The sequence below is a fragment of the Mercenaria mercenaria genome, chromosome 2 (assembly GCF_021730395.1).
Source record: "Mercenaria mercenaria strain notata chromosome 2, MADL_Memer_1, whole genome shotgun sequence".
NCBI classification, from domain to species: Eukaryota; Metazoa; Mollusca; class Bivalvia; order Venerida; family Veneridae; genus Mercenaria; species Mercenaria mercenaria.
In genome coordinates, this window is record NC_069362.1 from 88405211 (window position 1) to 88423381 (window position 18171).

Consider the following 18171-nt stretch of genomic DNA (forward strand, 5'->3'; position numbering starts at 1 on the left):
AGCATGACGAGTGCCTGCCAAATTGTAACTAACCACGCAGTGTGTAAACTAAAATTATCACACAACGTTGGACGTTATATCCTTAGGACGGCCAGCACATATTCATGCAACCTCGCCAGGTATATGTATGTTTTTGACAACACAGAAAATGACGTCACTCGACCTTCTGCTATTTCCGGAAGTAAATTAAAATGAAAGTAGAAATGTTAAACTTGAAAACGAAAACCGCATTTTGATTCGTAGATAGTCAGGGGTCACGCGCAGGGGTCACCCCGTCTAAATGTATGCGCGTGGACTTCTTCTTTTTTTTTTTTTTTTGCTATTGGGGAGCCAATTTTCAGCACTTTATTACGAATTGAAATTACCTGGGCTTTAGTACAGCATGTCAGCTTTTAATCTATGAAAAAGTATTTGAGCTCTGGATAAACACAAATCCCACAGGGGTCCGTCACGGACCAAGAGTACATTGATAATTTTGGAACTTCATCAAATCGTTCAAAATGTCATTTTTGATGTTGTCTGAGAGTGTCAGTATATGCCTCAGATGTAAGATATAACCGTATTTGAGAGCTGCAGACCTAAACATTTCAGAAATATTTTCAAAATAAGTTTCGTGTAATAAATGTTGTTTCTACGGAAGCGTGAAAGGGCCATCAGACGCTAATACGTTTTAGTACGTTAAGGCTGCGGAAAAGATATGAAACTGAATTAGATACTTCAATTACAATAGTTTAACCTCTGTTATATAGTCAGTAAAAATCACGATAATGCAGGGTAATATTATACATTTCCAAACATATAGATATTTGAAAGAAACAGAATGGGCGTTGCTCTTTCCATTACCTCCCGAAAACAAACCCAATAAAACTGAGTCTGCTATTATGTGCTTCCAAAGGACCTTGTTACAGATATTGTTGTTATATTTATTTTTAAGATTTTTTTGTATATTTTATAAGCTATAAGAACTTTACTGTGTCCTCGTGAAATTAGAACTAAGAACTAAGAAATGATAGATGTGCCCCTATATTTTATTAACTGATAATATTATTGTTTTTGATTCTATTCACGCAAATACTTTGCCTTTTACAGCACTACATTTTAGCTCGATACGTCATTCGGCGGACCATATGCGGTTATAATTACCTCCCCGCAGTTTGAAAGCATTGCATAAAGGAATTTACTGACATTTAGATAAAAGTATAACGCAGCAGCAACTGTAAGAATGTTATTTTCAATAATGTCTTGTGTAAATGAAATCAGAAGGTAAACAGTTTATACAAAGTTTTTGAAGTATGTGCAGTTTTCTTAAAGTAGTACATGTAACTTATGACGACACTGGAATACACAAAGAGTGAAATACACATCAGTATATCTATGTTAACACTGAAGTCTTTACTTATAATATGCGGGTGTCTCTGGGTTGTGGTTTTGTGCTTGTGGCGTGTGTGGGTTCTGCTCGGCCCGTGGCTGGGGGCGTGGACGGTGGCATGCGTTTTCACTGCCGTCCGTGGGCGGGCTCGGTCAGGCCGGGCCTGCAACGTTTTCGTTTTTGTAGGGTTTCCACTTTTTCTATTTTATAAGTTATTAACTGTTATAGTTGTTTACATTTATGGTGTCTGCAGTAACTGCACCGGCGACATTGTAAAATATACGGCTAGATCGATAAAATTTCAGTCTAACTAATAAATGAATATCTGTCAGAAATCGTTTGTCTCAGAAAATGTGATGTATTTTCTATTACTAGTATATTTAGCACTGAAGGAAAATGCGTATATAAACGGCATATAATTGAAGCAGAGTAGAATCTCTTAGGTTACAATCGTAGGGTGAAATGAAAGACCAATATTCTATCGAAGATTCATGTACATAGGCTGTTTGCTATATGTATATTTATAAAGCAATTGCTGCGGATCGTGTTAGCGTTATCAATATCCTATTTCTTCGATGATATTGCCACTGAAATCCAGTGCATGCATGTCTATAGGGGTATAATGTTTGGCTTTGTTTTAACGAAAAATCGAACTCATGCAGTATTTCAAAAGTATTATAATATACTGATTTCTAAATGATTGATAAGAAAGATTTAAATGTATAGTTTTGTTATTTCTAAGTATACAAACAATGATGCCGAAATCCCTTTGCTTATCTATTGATACAGCCCGTTCAGAGCATTTGCACGTGCAAATGTTCCCAGCGGATATATTTTGCAAGTAGCGGACGGCTATTTTGTGAATTTATACTCCGTACAATTTTCATAACAATGCGAAATAAAATTACTAAAATTATTCAGGATCGACCATATTGTCACATTACATTTCTTTCTTGAAATCGATGACACTTTTTAGAAAAACGATTTTATGCTTGTAGTTAAAAGTGCATCAAGGCATAATGTCTAGCACCTACAGTACTATACGTTGTTTTGCAGCTGAGGTGTTTTCATCTTTCTGAGAGTTAATACCCAATCTGTAGCCAACTTAGCCTACTAGGAAGAGTGTAAATATTCTATCAGCAAATTATCTTTTTTTTTTCATATTACTGCTCTGTCATTCAAAACCTATCTTAAAAAACTCACCATAAAATTATATTTATGACAGAAAATAAAATTAAAAACCATCATATCAGAAAAGGAAATTAAAAACAATCATTTTCAGAAACGGAAATTAAAAAAGAAACAATTTCAGTTATGTTTGATAGGCATTAAACGCGGTAAGTATGTCCTTATTTGATATAACGCTGTAATTGAAAGAGTACAGTCTTTTCCACTGCAGTAAATGGATAAAACTGTTCAAGGACAATCATTTTAGTCGGGCAGTTGTATGATTTTATAGAAACACACTGTCAGCAGATTTGTTCTTCCTTTTCATATAGTTTAGAGATGCATTACAAAAGCACGCTGCTGACAGTAGCTTTCAAACAGAAACATATGTCAACATGTAACTGTGCTTCAAATATTGACTTCCGAAGCAAAATGAAATAAATTCGTAGTGTTACAATATTACGTTGTAAGTTACTAGCATTGAATGTGTGCTAACTCGCAACAATATAACAGTTTTATTCTGAAGTAAGTATGCAAATTTACATCTCTTTGAACTTCCAGTTGGTGAATTTTATTCTGTTAGCAAAGCCTCTAGAAATAATTGACTTGATGCATTCAATAGCCAGCTTTTTTGTAAATATATTTAGGTGAAGCAAGTTTATCAATTCAATAATAGCGTTTGATACCATCTACAAGAAGGTCTTTTAGAAGCACAGAACAAAGCCTGACCGAGCCTGTTCATAAGAGATCTTGCACCGTGTTAAGCGGAGTTTTATTAATACAGTAAAATGTTGTGATACTGATGACGTTTCATGGTATTTTACGTCTTTGGCTTAATTTCTTGATATTTCTACTAAATTTCGAGTCGGCATCTCAAAAATTTCGATGTAGTATCTCGAAAATTCGAGTTAATAAACAATATATACCTGACACTAATGCTCTACCTACGGTATAGCGTATGAACTTGTTATGTCAAGCAGCATTTTCTCACGTCCTTCTGTTTACTCTTTGATCACGTATGTGTACTACTTCTAATAAAACAACTTCGGTACTATGACAACAAAACATGATAAGCAACAGTTCAGATACTTGAGTAAGTTTGAATGTTCCTGTGTTCAGTATTCATAATGGGGCATTGATGCATTTCTATTTGCATCTGTCATTCACGTTCAGCTGACAATATGACTTCCGATGTTTGGGAACAAGAAACCGCGCTGTCTGCACCAGCAGGATATTATACAGTTATAAATCATACTACTATGATATAAAAATACGTTTCGTTAACTTCAATAATTTATTAATCACTATAAAAGCTACTTAATGAGAAACCAGTATTGTAAATGTTAACCCATGAAACATGGGTTTTAAGAAATCGATATACGATTTTGGCATTCTGTGTCAAGGGTTGACCGAGTCGAAAACGTGTCTTCACATACCTGTGCCAAGTGTTGTTATATCGTCTGGTATTTAATCTAAAAATTTGGCTTTATATTATACTAAAGCTTTCAAACAAATGTAATAAAGCATTTAACTTAAACAAATGACTGTATTAACATGTTCTGAGAAAATATTTACCTGCTCTTGCTGTATATAAAATTCTGTTTCAAATACGTATGTTACTAGTACAAAGATTTACATTTATATGCATGTATGTAAACTGTAATTTGATATGTGATAAGTTTGACCTCCATATAAACTGCCGGTATAAATCAGGAAGAAGAAACAGGGTTTGATATATGAGCCGCGCCATGAGAAAACCAACATAGTGGCTTTGCGACCAGCATGGATCCAGACCAGCCTGCACGGATTCCGCGCAGTCTGGTCAGGATCCATGCTATTCGCTAACAGTTTCTCTAATTCCAATAGGCTTTGAAAGCGAACAGCTTGGATCCTGACCAGACTGGCTGATCTGGATCCATGCTGGTCGCAAAGCCATTATGTTGGTTTTCTCATGGCATGGCTCATATATTTAGTTTTAAAAACGTGCTCATTAATGAACGTTACTGATATTCAAGTTAGTTTTAACGCTAAATAAAGTTCTTTTCTCAGTATGATAGCTTTTATCACGGAAATATATAGAGGATAATTGTTGGTTTTGGTGTAATATCACGTTATAATTTCACCGAGTGGGCACCAAAAGTGATATTTTCACGAGTGGCGCAGCCACGAGTGAAAATAACAACTTTTGGTGTTCACGAGTGAAATTACCGTGATATTACATCGATACCAACAATTTTTCTGTTTATTTTATGTCTAAAACTCTACTTTTGTTGTGTTTATTTCAATAAAATGTCGAAATTTGCGGGAAATTTTATCAGGAAGCATCGCAAAGATGACGTCATTTTAACGTCATTTTAACGACGTCATCGTCATATTGTTTCCGGCTTTCAGTACGCTCGGTAAACTTTTTGACGTTAATCCGGGTATCAGATTTGATAATTTTCACTGAGTGGCCAGTGAGTTTATCAGGATATAATTCACCGTTATATTTCGATAAACCACCGAAAAACATAAAATAAACACAGATCTTCGTGATTTATCGTGATTTATGGATTGATCTAACATGAGCCGATTATCTTTTTTAAAGATAGTTCTAATAAGATTCTCCCATACATGTCAGCAAATGTTCTTTAAGGAGGTAGGTTACCTTCATATTTGTATGTGCGCATGTCCAACCGGAAGCTAACGTGACGATTTACGACGACGTTTACGACAAACTAAATGTGTTTGTATATTCATTCTTCTGAAAACAAATCATGAACCTGTCTCCGATCTGATGCTTTATGGTTTAATAATGCAGAAATAATGAATAAATTGCCGCAGAAACGCTTCAAAACAATGTTGCCTTAAAATGACGTCATTGACGTCATGACGTTACGTGTCAGTTACCGCGCAAAAATTAATAGCTTTTATTTTGAAAGTACGTAATTCTGTGCATTTTCTTTATTTGAACTATTTTCAAACAGCTATTATTTGCTGAAACATTTTTTATGAGTCTTTTGCTCTGAATAACAATCAATTATTTGCTTCTTTTATGTAGTTATATTGAAATGTTATGCGGAATGTAAGAAAATGGATGATGGTAACCGATGTTATTTGGAATATAGTTGGATGAAAGGTTATTTGTTACGGCCATTTTCAAATAAAAACTTGCAGTTTGATTTGTAATACCTATTTTTCAGTTTTCATTGATAATTTGTTAGTTATATACTAAAACTAAGCTCTAAAATTGTTCAGATTTCAGTAGAAAATTGTGATTTCTTGAATTGAATTGATGTTACCATGGAAACGAAGCCCGTGACCTATATATCTAAATGTAAAATTCAAAAGCGTTGACACTGGTCTATTTAAGGAACACAGCTTCGGCTTTTTATTTTCATTACAACAACATCCATGAGAATAATAGCACTGCTGAACGATTTTTCCATGAAAAATGCAAGACGAAGGGTACTGCTGCAAGTATTTTAAGCTGTGAAATTTGTTTGAATAAATACAAATAACACGAAAATATAACTTACGTTTGAAATAATATGTTTTGAAGCTAAATTAACAAGAAATATAATTTTATTCAATATGTTTTATAAGAAATTGCGACAAAAAGCAAGATATAAGCTATTTTAAACATCTCTGTTGCCATGGTTACTTTAAACTTTAAGAAAAATAGGGTACCATGTAAAGTGCTTGGTATTTTGCTAATAATATTACCCAAATATTCCATGTTGGTCATTAACAGAATGGCACTGAAGCCGTCGAAAACCCGTTTTTATACATAGCTGTTTAAAAATGAGAGAAAATGCGTTACCATGGAAACACGAGCCCGCGACATATACATTTTAAGCTTATATTAGAAAGCTAACGCGCATACTAGTAAAATTATCAATTATGCAGACTTCTACGGATATCAGTGAAACTAAAATACACTGAAAAGTGTTAAATATCCGTATTTTCCTTCTTCTTTCAATATAAAATACCTTTGGAGGGTCATGTTCTTTAAACCTGGATAAAACTTGAACTTGAAGGGCCAGAGAAAAACGAAATTGAGATTGTAGCTGTTAAAACATCATATTACACAAATTACAAAAAATTGCTGCGTTTCAACTAATTTGAATTTACCCTGGTAACAAGGTAACCTACCTCCTTAAATGCCATGTCTACCTTTAATACTGAATGGGTCTGGTAAAAACTTCCTTGTAAATGAATGCAATGTTCCTTCTTTTAAAATCAATGAATGATAATAGAAAGAAAATCTAAATCTTTGTTCCTCTCCCTTTGTAATTGTCTTCATCAAGACATTCGTATTAGATTACTAACTATATCTTAGAAAGTAATTCTTTGTAGTGAAAATCACAGAAAATGCAGATTAAATTAATTGAAGACGAATGTCACACTAACCACTGAGGAATATCTTATATTCATTGCAAAATTCCTCGTGAAGAAAATGGTTTGATATTACCGACATTTCGGATTATGTTTTGCTAAGTAGTATTACTCCAGGGACCAGTAATTTTATGTGTTTTTAATTATTCAAGATTTTTTTAGGCGGAATTCTGTAAAACGTTGCTAATAAAATGTTTGTATGACGTATCATCAGGCTTAAACGCCTCCCGGCAGAAAATAACATCTACACAAGTGTCGGAAGTTAATTGTAAATCCTTAGGCTAAACCTTTTCCTATCCTTTTCATTAGGACAGTTTCATATTCGGTTGATGACAGTCTATATCCTATTCGCTTTCCCCTGCATTTTCAGAGAGTAAATTTAAGATTCCACTTTCCTGAATTTTGTAAGTGTAGAAATAATGAAGAATTCATACACCATTTGCTATGAGAGAAGGGTCTGTTTTCAATTACCGTGTTATTTTCACGAACATTTCGTGCATGTGTTGAAAAATAAGTATATGTGCGTATGTATCTGATAGTCGATGAATTGCATTGCTAGTCGACTGCCCTCTCACCAGTTCCGTACTGAGTTACATTCATGAAAATTGTTACGTACTCTGATAAAGGACCTATTTAAAGTGATGACAAAGTATAACTTTAAAATTTAAGTTACATTGTTAAATAAAGAAAACATATGCAATTTATTAATTGAATAACGTTTCATATATATTTCACAGGATGAGTACTTGTATTACTAATTCATAATTTAGTTCTTAAACGGAAGACAGTAATTGTAACTGTCACTCCAGTTCCAATATCAACTGATGAGAAAACTCAGATGCGACAGAAAATTCCTATATCATTGTAACTACATGATAAGTGGAAAAATAATTCATTTTCGTTTGCGCAAATTAAATGCGGATTATACCTTAACACAACGCAGATTTGTTAATATATATATATATATAGTCGGTAGAATCCTTGTGCAGGAATAAAATATAAAAAAGTTCAATTTCCAGGGAAAACAGCAGTAGATTTCTGAGTGTTTTTTTTTTCAAATAATTCTAATCCTTTTTTTTTTTTTTAATTCTTTTATTTTTTTATTATTTATCGCTTTGCCTTTCTCACAAGACCGGCGGACAAGAAAGTTATTTTTATTTCGTGTACAGTTTGGTACATAGAACCACAAAATGTTAGGGGATAATAAAACAGGAAAAATGCTGCAAAACTATTCTTCTACAGCTTTATAAATTGGGATTTATCTGGGTTTTTTTTTTGTTTCACTACCACATATTCTCGTTATAAATATTTTATGTATTATGTTGATGGTGATATTCAGTTCGTCCACTGTATCATAATTAATATGTTAATTAGTTATAACATAAATGTAATCAGGAATATCCATTATGAGACCAGTGATCAGTCAGTCACTTATGGAACAAAAAAAAGAAATAACCTCACACTAATAAACAGTTGTTTGATTTTGTTCCGAATTGAAAAAAGTGTTATTACAGGTCGCTACTTCCTTTCACACTGAAGCCGTACCTCAAGTTTTAGCATTACAAAACAGATTAAGAACATTTAAAAGTTTTCTAAAGTTTAACTTTGTTATCTGTTTTTATTTGGCTTTGTTTCTCAGGTAATATCGAGTGTCTGTACACATCAAGGCAGTTTTAATCTCCCCTTCGATGTTTTGCTACTGATTGTGGTATATATAGCTAGGTATATATATGATCAATAAACATGTACACATCCCATATTGCTTTACTGTTACTGCGGCTTATCCACTATCCACTAACTTATCGTGGTTTCGTATTACATCTTATTCAAACATAAAACTGCCAGACACGCAAGGCCATCTTAAGGAAGTGTTTATTATCTCCCACTGATATATCAGGGCAGTAAGGTAAAAGAACTTTGATAACAGGTATAACGCAGTCTCGACAATATCTCCTAACAATAACTGATATTCAAAATACAAGGATAAATATCCAACAGGGAAAGCCACGTTCCAAAAACGCAGCCTCATCGAACGTTAACCCAGCACGCGGAGGCGCACACGAACAACACATAAAAACACACACATAAAGCAAACACACTAGGCCAAAACGAACAAATAAAGAAACAAAGTGGGGCCCCGCCTTGGAACGGTCAGTGGCAAAACTACCACTTGGGAGCTTAAGCCGGTTTACGATGCGCTTAACATCACTCTTAAATAAAAGGTATCCCCTCCATATACACTTGCTCCGTTACGGACCCCTGTGAGATTTGTGTTTATTCCGAGGCCAAAAGACAGACGTCAAAATAGCTCAGCATACAAAAAATGTGTTACAAAAATATATTAATTATTTCTAACATATAAGGTAAATCTAAATTTGAATTGGCAATTTCACGTTGTTTTCCTGCTACATGCTTTTTGCACGATTCAAGCCTTCACACCTCCACTCTCTCCACATATATCTGTAAGCATAGTTTCATAGAAATTTACAGAGGCATTGCTCGATATTACATCGTATCATATTCTTAATTGACAACAGCTCTATTCACGTAAATGAATAAGACAGTTGAGATCTTTGTCCAGCGAGTGATGTTCGATAGTAATACATATTTAGACGCTACGCGTACGTTTCATTGAAGTCTATTCTACTGTGTTGAGAAACAAGAGCTGTCTCCATAGGATGACACATGCCCCCGATGGCACTTTGAATGAATAGTTATGGCCGATGTTAGAGTTTAGGACCTTTGACCTACGGAGCTGGGTCTTGTGCGCGACACGTCGTCTTACTGTGTCACACATTCATGGATAGTTATGTTAAAATCCATGCATGAATGACAAAGATATGGACCGGACACGCCCATCAATGCACTATCATGAAAAATGACCTTTAACGTCTAAGTGTGACCTTGACCTTTGAGTTACGGACCTGGGTCTTGCGCGCGACACGTCGTCTTACTGTAGTACACATTCATGCCAAGTTATTTGAAAATCCATCCATCCATGACAAAGATATGGACCGGACACGCCCATCAATGCACTATCCCTTAATGTCTAAGTGTGACCTTGACCTTTGAGCTACGGACCTGGGTCTTGCGCGTGACACGTCGTCTTACTGTGGTACACATTCATGCCAAGTTATTTGAAAATCCATCCATCGATGACAAAGATATGGACCGGACACGAAAATTGCGGACAGACCGACAGACTGACAGACCGACAGACCGACGGTTCAAAAACTATATGCCTCCCTTCGGGGGCATAAAAAACTGATTTTACCAACGACTCTCAAATCAAATATGTATCCTTTTGAAACAATATGTTCGTGTATTTATTAATTTAAAGTGTCTATTAATTACATTTGCAAGCATCTGTCAGTATAAAGACCGAGTTTTATCACTGCTGGTCACCACATTCTTTGGAACAAAATATGCTATCGTCTGAAATGTAAGTTTTGTATGTGTACGATTTAAATCTGTCTTATCCCAATGCGTGTCCCTTATAATAACATTTGTATGGCTTATAAGTGATATTTTGTTAAACTCCTTTAATCTAAGAGCTCGCGTGTTTTTCAAACTATGGTAGATTGGTAAATTTCTTTTTACTTTTATTTAAACCTGATAAGTTTATGGATCCATATTATGTGTTTACCTAAATAAAGCAGGTGGCTTTAGCTTCTCAAATGCGTTATCAATACCTGCCGTTTAGTTTTTTAAAAATCATAAAAGTGTAAATTGTTACAAGACTAGCCGGCAGCTGTAAATGAATGAAACCTATATAACGGACAATGTGACGCTGGCATTCATTGACTATATGTTATATTTCCTGACAATGGAATACACAATTCAATGCCCGCCTGAAACAATAGTAGCACATCGGCATTTTCTTGTAGCACTTTACACATGAAACTTTTGAAACCTCAAAGTATTAGTTCGAAGGGGATGTGGGCGTTTCTCTCGTTGCAGAACAAAATGAGTGAATCAGACAAATATTTAAAGAAACAATGCAGAGGGCATACAAAGTTTTCTGTCTGTGTTCTTATGAACACTAATATATTTTAAGAGTAATCCGGAACTTGGTCATATTCTAGATTTCAAAATGTAATGCAATTCTCTTTACATCAATTAGTATAACTACAAAGAAATGCTATATTAAATATTGGTATTTATGCGTCATATAGACATTTTTGTCTCAAGTACTGACACTTAAAGTATCAGCCTAATGCCAAACTTTAATGAGCCGCGCCATGCGAAAACCAACATAGTGGGTTTGCGACCAGCATGGATCCAGACCAGCCTGCGCATCCGCGCAGTTTGGTCAGGATCCATGCTGTTCGCTAACGGTTTCTCAAATTGCAATAGGCTTTGAAAGCGAACAGCATGGATCCTGACCAGACTGCGCGGATGCACAGGCTGGTCTGGATCCATGCTGGTCACAAACCCACTATGTTGGTTTTCTCATGGCGCGGCTCAAATTAATCTAAAATACACAGTGTGTGTTATCGCCAATGGTGTATTTATATCGCGCTAAGAACTGATCGATTCTCGTAAATTTGCAAATATGTCCTCTTGTTGAACCTAATAGGAAGCAATTTAATATTCAGTCAACATGCGGTTTCTTAATGACTTGCTAGAATAACAAAATTACAAGTCCATGCAATGTAGCTGTGTAATTATCTTCGACAGTTTCTTTCAAAACAAACGTATGGGGATGTTACTTATTAAGTAAACAACGTAAAAGAAAAAACAACTTCATTTTAATTTACCTTTTTGCAAGATTAACAAATACTTTTCTAACTAAATATATAAAGTTCTGTTTTTTCACAGAAAAATGTTGTTTAAATTCCATGTCTTCCTTTAATACTTAGACTCTGATGAGAAATGCATGTAAAGGATTGTTAAAACACTCATCTTTTCCGTTGTTGAAAAATGAAATGAAAACGTCACCATACTACGAGTAGTTAACATACATTTAACACGGTTTATATGTCTGAAAATAAACTCCAAGGAGATGAATATAAGTAACTTTTCTGTAAATCCTTAGAAATACATTTATGATAGTTTGTGAGTGTTAGTATGTTTACATGTACATAAATACTGATATACATATTTAATGAATATAATTTCTTGATTTCAACCTTCTATGACAATATGAAATACACACCTCTCTACTTGAAATTATTTTTTCATCAAGGCGTTCATATTAGATTACTAAATATGTTTAGGTAACTGATTATATGCAATGTAACCAAAGGAAAACAACTACAGGAAATGATTACAAATAGGATAAATTTTAAAGTAAAAAATGAGAGAGGAATAATTAAGTAAATGCAAAACTGATGGCAGCTTTTGTTTGGTACCGTGTAAAATATGGAGTGGAGTCATGGAGTGGAGTGGTGGAGTGGAGTCTGGAGTCGATTTTGGAGTCAATTTTGGAGTCAAATTTGGAGTCAGGTTTGGAGTAAAAAAAAAACTGACCTCAACAAGATTAATTGAACTATTTCAATAGTTAATAAAACCTAAAAATTCATTAAATGATCCTACGTTTATATGTCACCTCCAAGTAATTATCCACATAAGTATTTCACACTTACATGTACTAGTAAACTGTTGAATCATGAATGGGCTCAATATCATACTCCTCTAGAAATAACAATAACAGTTACTGATGTTTTCTCAAATGACCCTTGGTAAGAATAACTTGCTATTATATTGGATAGTTAATTACAACAAATCACTCTCTACTTTATGACAGATTTCTACAAAATTTGGCTGGAGAAAGTACTGGTACAGCACCTCAGCATGATATCTCATTCTTATCAGGACTTGATCCCTAGTTCTTTCATGGTTTGTTATTTATGATGTTGGGTCAGATGTTGCCTGAAGATTACTCAGAGAGAATTGATAAACATTTCTAACTTGAAATGTGAAATAATGAGAAAGTATTGTTTTAAGTTTTTAAAATTAATCCGGAAAATGAAAACAAGAAAAAAAACTTAGGTAATTAAATATTTACTATCTACTACAAACGGCATAATATAATGAGACACATAATAAGACATGATATTACTTGATGAAATGAATGAAGGATAGAATACTGTGTGTTATGCATTATGTTTATAACAGACAATAGTACAATTCACAAAAAAAAAAAATACATTTGCACTAGTCTGGTTCTTGATTCGTCTGCTCATTCCATACAAAATTTGCTTTCAAACCATATTCGAGTAAGACAAATTGTTAAAGAACTATATGAATTCTGATCAACTTCATGCCTGTGCAGGCCATTCTCGCATACAAGAGCTCTACCACCGTTCTCGGGTACCATGAATGAAAATAGTGCAGACTGATCTAGTTCGATGCAAATGCAGTAAACTATGTAGGTTTTCTCATGATGTGGCTCAACTATGAATAAAGACAAAACATCTGCATTTTTAAAGATTTGCATTTTGTAAATTTTAAGTTCAGACTGTTTAATAGTAAACATGTAAATAGGTCTGTCTTCTGCAAACAATGCAGACCATGATCAGCCATGGTCTTCGCTGGTCAAAATTAAAAATTTATAAACGATATCTATATCAAATAACGAATGGCGTATTGAGAAAATAACAAGGTCAGAATTTATAAATATCCATGTTACTCTCGAGTCGGCTATAAAGGTTGCAGGCGAGTAGCCAGGACCTTGTTCATAGTATGCAGGGGTGGTGTTGGGGGTACATGGGTATCCTCCCCCAAGAATTTTTTAAAATGAGAACAGCAAATGGTGCATTTTGGGTATATTTGAAGTAAATACAGTGAACGTAAACCTTGTTCTTTTTTTTTTTGTTTTTAATAAATTTCATACAAAATGTATTATTTTAGTAGACCTACACACATGTGAAAGAGACATTTTTATTACAGATATTTTTCAGTACATACAATAGGATCGAGCCAATATGCACCCTAAAACAGAGCAAATCACCTATCCCTTTTCTATACAAACTGACCGATCATTTGGTCCAATCTCTAAAAACATTGGTTTAAAAAACGCAGACTTTTGTTGTAACTTTAAAATAAATCAACAAAGGCATATTGATGGGCGATATCGAAAAAATGTTCTAAGTGTTTATTTATAATTATTGCTATTACGTTCCCTTTCACGTTAAGCCTGCAATAACCCTCGTTGTTTTCAGTAGTTTGGAAATTTCTGTGCTTAATTTAATGGTTTGATCAGATTTCTACAGACGTTCTTATGAAAACAATGCTTAAGACCGAGCAAGATTTGTAGAGAGGCTGATATCTTTGAATTCTTTCTTCGTGAAATAAATGCTACTTGAAATTATAATATCCAAAGTGTTTCTGGGACTTTAATACCCTTGGTAAACCATAATATTACCAATAATGACATGACCATTGTCTTAAAACACAGACTCTAACAGAAATTTTATAACCAGGAAAACCGTGATGAAAACAGTTATAACCAGTGTTGTTGTTTTTTTTCTTCGACCATAAAATCAAGGAATTCCATTCCTAAATTCACCACATTAATGATAATAGTAATTAATATAGACCAAACACTTCAGTAACATTAAGCATCAATGAGACTCCACTCACAAAATCCCTTAACATTTAAAAAAAAATCCTGCTTGAGAGGCCGAATAAAATTAGAGACCATTTGTCTTAAGACCCATTTTATCAATCAAGACTGTTTCAATAAGAGACAATTACATATATTTAGTGACTTCAGGCCTGAGAGAAATCACCCCCATGCCTCCAATCCAAAAGTGGCTCAAAAAAAGGCCACTTCAAATTTGACTCCAAAATCGACTCCAAAACTGACTCCAAAATCTACTCCAAATTTGACTCCGAAAAAGACTCCACTCCAAAATCGACTCCAAATTTGACTCCAAAAAAAGACTCCACTCCAAATTTGACTCCAAAATTGACTCCAATATTGACTCCAAAATCGACTCCAGACTCCACTCCACCACTCCACTCCACGACTCCACTCCATATTTTACACGGTGCCCTTTTGTTTTAGGGTTAAGAGAAAAGGAATTTTAAAAATTAGTACGAATTAGAAACTTTATGCAGGATTAGTGTTATAAAGTTTAAAAGTAAAAAAGGCCTTTTAAACAGAAACAATTTCCTATTTTAGTATTTAAGGGATATAGTTTATCTCATGTTGACTCCCAATATTACTGAACAAGTACCTAATAAATTTGATAAACTCAGTAGATTTTTTGTAGAACAAATGAGCCGCGCCACGAGAAAACCAACATAGTGCGTTTGCGACCAGCATGGATCCTGACCAGCCTGCGCAGTCTGATCTGGATCCATGCTGGTCGCAAACGCACTATGTTGTCTTTGCAACACCGGTAAAATTAAGATTGCCAATTATGTAATTACCAATACAATCTGCAACCAATTCAAATTGTAAAACTAAACGAACATGAATATTTGTCAAGCACAACAAATATTAGAAAGTATGTTTTCATTCTCAACATCACAAGAAATGCAGATTGAATTAACTGAAGTTGGAGGTTACACTAATCTCTCAGGAATATCTTATATCTGATGTGAGATTCCCCGCTTTAAAATCTTTGCTTTTACTGATTTCACCAATGTCGCGTATGATGTGTTGCTCTAGCGATTGGTAATTGTATGTGTTTTTACTTGTTCAAGTTATTTGCAATTAGAATTCTGTAATGAGTCGCTAATAAAAGTGTTTTGTATGTCATACCAGCGGGCGCAAATTTCTCCTGGCAGAAAATAAAAACATCTAGACTGTTGACAGATATAAGACTGGTGACAGAGCTAACTGTACCAAGCGTTAATGTAAATCCTTAAGCTTTTTTCCGCTATCCTATTTATGAAGCGTCTCTGCTTTCTACAGGATGAAAGTATCAGTTCATCCACGATCTGAACGGGGGGATATTTGATCTTGGAAAACATTTCATATATGTGCACTGGCTCCGATTTTCTCCCACCGTTTTTTCAGTGTTAATCAGTTTTAAAACCGTGATTAGCAGTTCCCCACAGGCTTTATCTTGAAGATGTTTGTGTAAACTTACTGTCTGTTTTGAATCCATAGAGCAGTATGTACAGAAACTTTCGATTCCTATATTGAAAGGCAGTGTTTTTAATGATAATAATGTTTAAGCGTTTATATGACATGTGATACACTGAAATAATCGCAAGTGACGACAAATAACTAAATACCTTGTATGTGATATTTTAGAAATTTAGACTTATAGATTAAAGCTACCTTCCACAGAACAATAAAACTTCGTTACAAAAATATATTGTTCTGCTTGTACGTGGCCAAATATTTTTGTCAGTAAAAATTTTTAAAATCGGTGTAGTTCCAAATATTTCGATGGGAAGTACAACGAAACCATTAACTTTCGACCACAAAAACCAGCAATTATATTTTAAAAAACCAGTTAATCACTTTGCAACGGAACAGAACAGAACAGAACAGAATTTTATTGAGACTTGTACATCGTACATTGTCTAAACACCAACATTTACAATATATCTACTCACGTTTATACAACAACTTTAAAGAAAGTAACAAATATGTTACTAACAACAGAGCAGAGGAAACATTACGTTGTAATTATAATCAAATATAACATAGTTAACAAAGGTAGTGAGTAAGGTATGTCATGTTTACTTTTATGATGTAAATTCCTTTTTCAATTGCCTCTTTGATATATTTACACACACTTATAAGCTCATTTTTGTTGGTCAAAATTAGTAATGTATGAAAATTAATGGCAGTCCATCTTTTTTCGGATGAAAACAATGTCATGATGTCGAAACAGAAACAATATACGACTATGTGGAAAAATAATTAACATTTCTTAAACATAAACATAAAAGTTTCGGTCAAATTATAAAACCGAAAACTCGGAAGTACTGTTAGACTGACATCAGCCGTTAGAGTTAAAATAAATATCTGTCATATAATCCTCTTTAAAACCACTTTCTGATAAATTGCAGTATGTTTTATCTCTCACTCTAACGACCTGAACCTGGCAGAATTTCTCACTCTGACGACCTGAACCTGGCAGAATTTCTGCTAGGCTAATAATCACCATGAAATTGGAAATCACTGAAAGTGTTTTCATGATGTTACAGAACCCTCGGTTAACTCAAGTGCAATGTGTAATTATTTACAACAAGAAATATATTAAAAGTTTATTGTTATGTAAACGATCATGCTTTAAATGCAGTTACAATAAGATAATACTTGACTTGTATGGAGAAAGTCATGAAATAAAAATGAAATTTTACTTCTTTTGACTGTATTGGTTCTGGAAAAAATTCATAACATTTGAAGTTTTCATTTAATACAACATTTTAAGAAGTCCGAAACCGTTGCGTGTTTATTTGACAACGGAAGTGGTGAGGCAATATCTGAGTTTCTAAATTTGCACCGATTATCTGTTAACATAGGCTGCGCCACTTTTACTAAAATAATTAAAAAAGTAATTGATATAATTAAAATCATATTGATCATTCCATTAATCAAAGTAGTACACCATAAGTAGTTTATTGTACGACTATAAATCGTAAATAATTAATTTTTAACAACTGGTAAAGGCAGAAACTGAATTGTATTGATTTCATAAAGTCAAACTAGCGATTGTAAACTGTTCTAACGATATACTTGTGAAAACATAAACTCCTGTTTTATTGTCTGTAATAATGAAAAAGATTTAAATAATAATAATAATAATAATAATAATAATAATAATAATAATAATATTTTGAAGGATCAAGTTTAAAGAAAAATGTTTAACATCAGCTTTTCATCAGATCATACAGTGTTTTATTTCAATTCTAGACATGGCACAGGTAATATGAAACAGGTCAGTTATTTTATTGCCGGTCAGTTTAGGGTGGCTACTGACAGTTGATACTAAACAGTCTTCAAGACGTTATATAACTTCAGATCACATTTTATTAAAATGGTTTTCTTGGAAAATATCATTGTCAATGTAATGAAAAAAACTTACATTAATACAGATTGCTTGATCTCAACCGATTTTCTAGCGTCGTGCGTTCATATGCTTTCAAGAACATCGTCATCAGTGATTAAGATCAAATTACCTTCTCGTATTACTTTGCGGAGCATTTTCAGAAAAAAAAGGTTTAACTGATCTATTAATATTGATTATGTTAAAGAAAATTCCAGGAAATTTCACGAAAACAGTTATATAATACATATAGCATATTCGCTCTCGTATTGAACATAATTATTAGTAATTTGTATT

At 33.8% G+C, this 18171-nt stretch overlaps 1 protein-coding gene across 1 annotated transcript in view; it reads right to left on the reverse strand.

Annotated features, from left to right (window-relative positions):
* Positions 1–18171, reverse strand: part of LOC123564527 (receptor-type guanylate cyclase Gyc76C-like) — a 365429-nt gene that overhangs the window by 218971 nt on the left and 128287 nt on the right. The gene's annotated exons all lie outside the window — the stretch shown is intronic.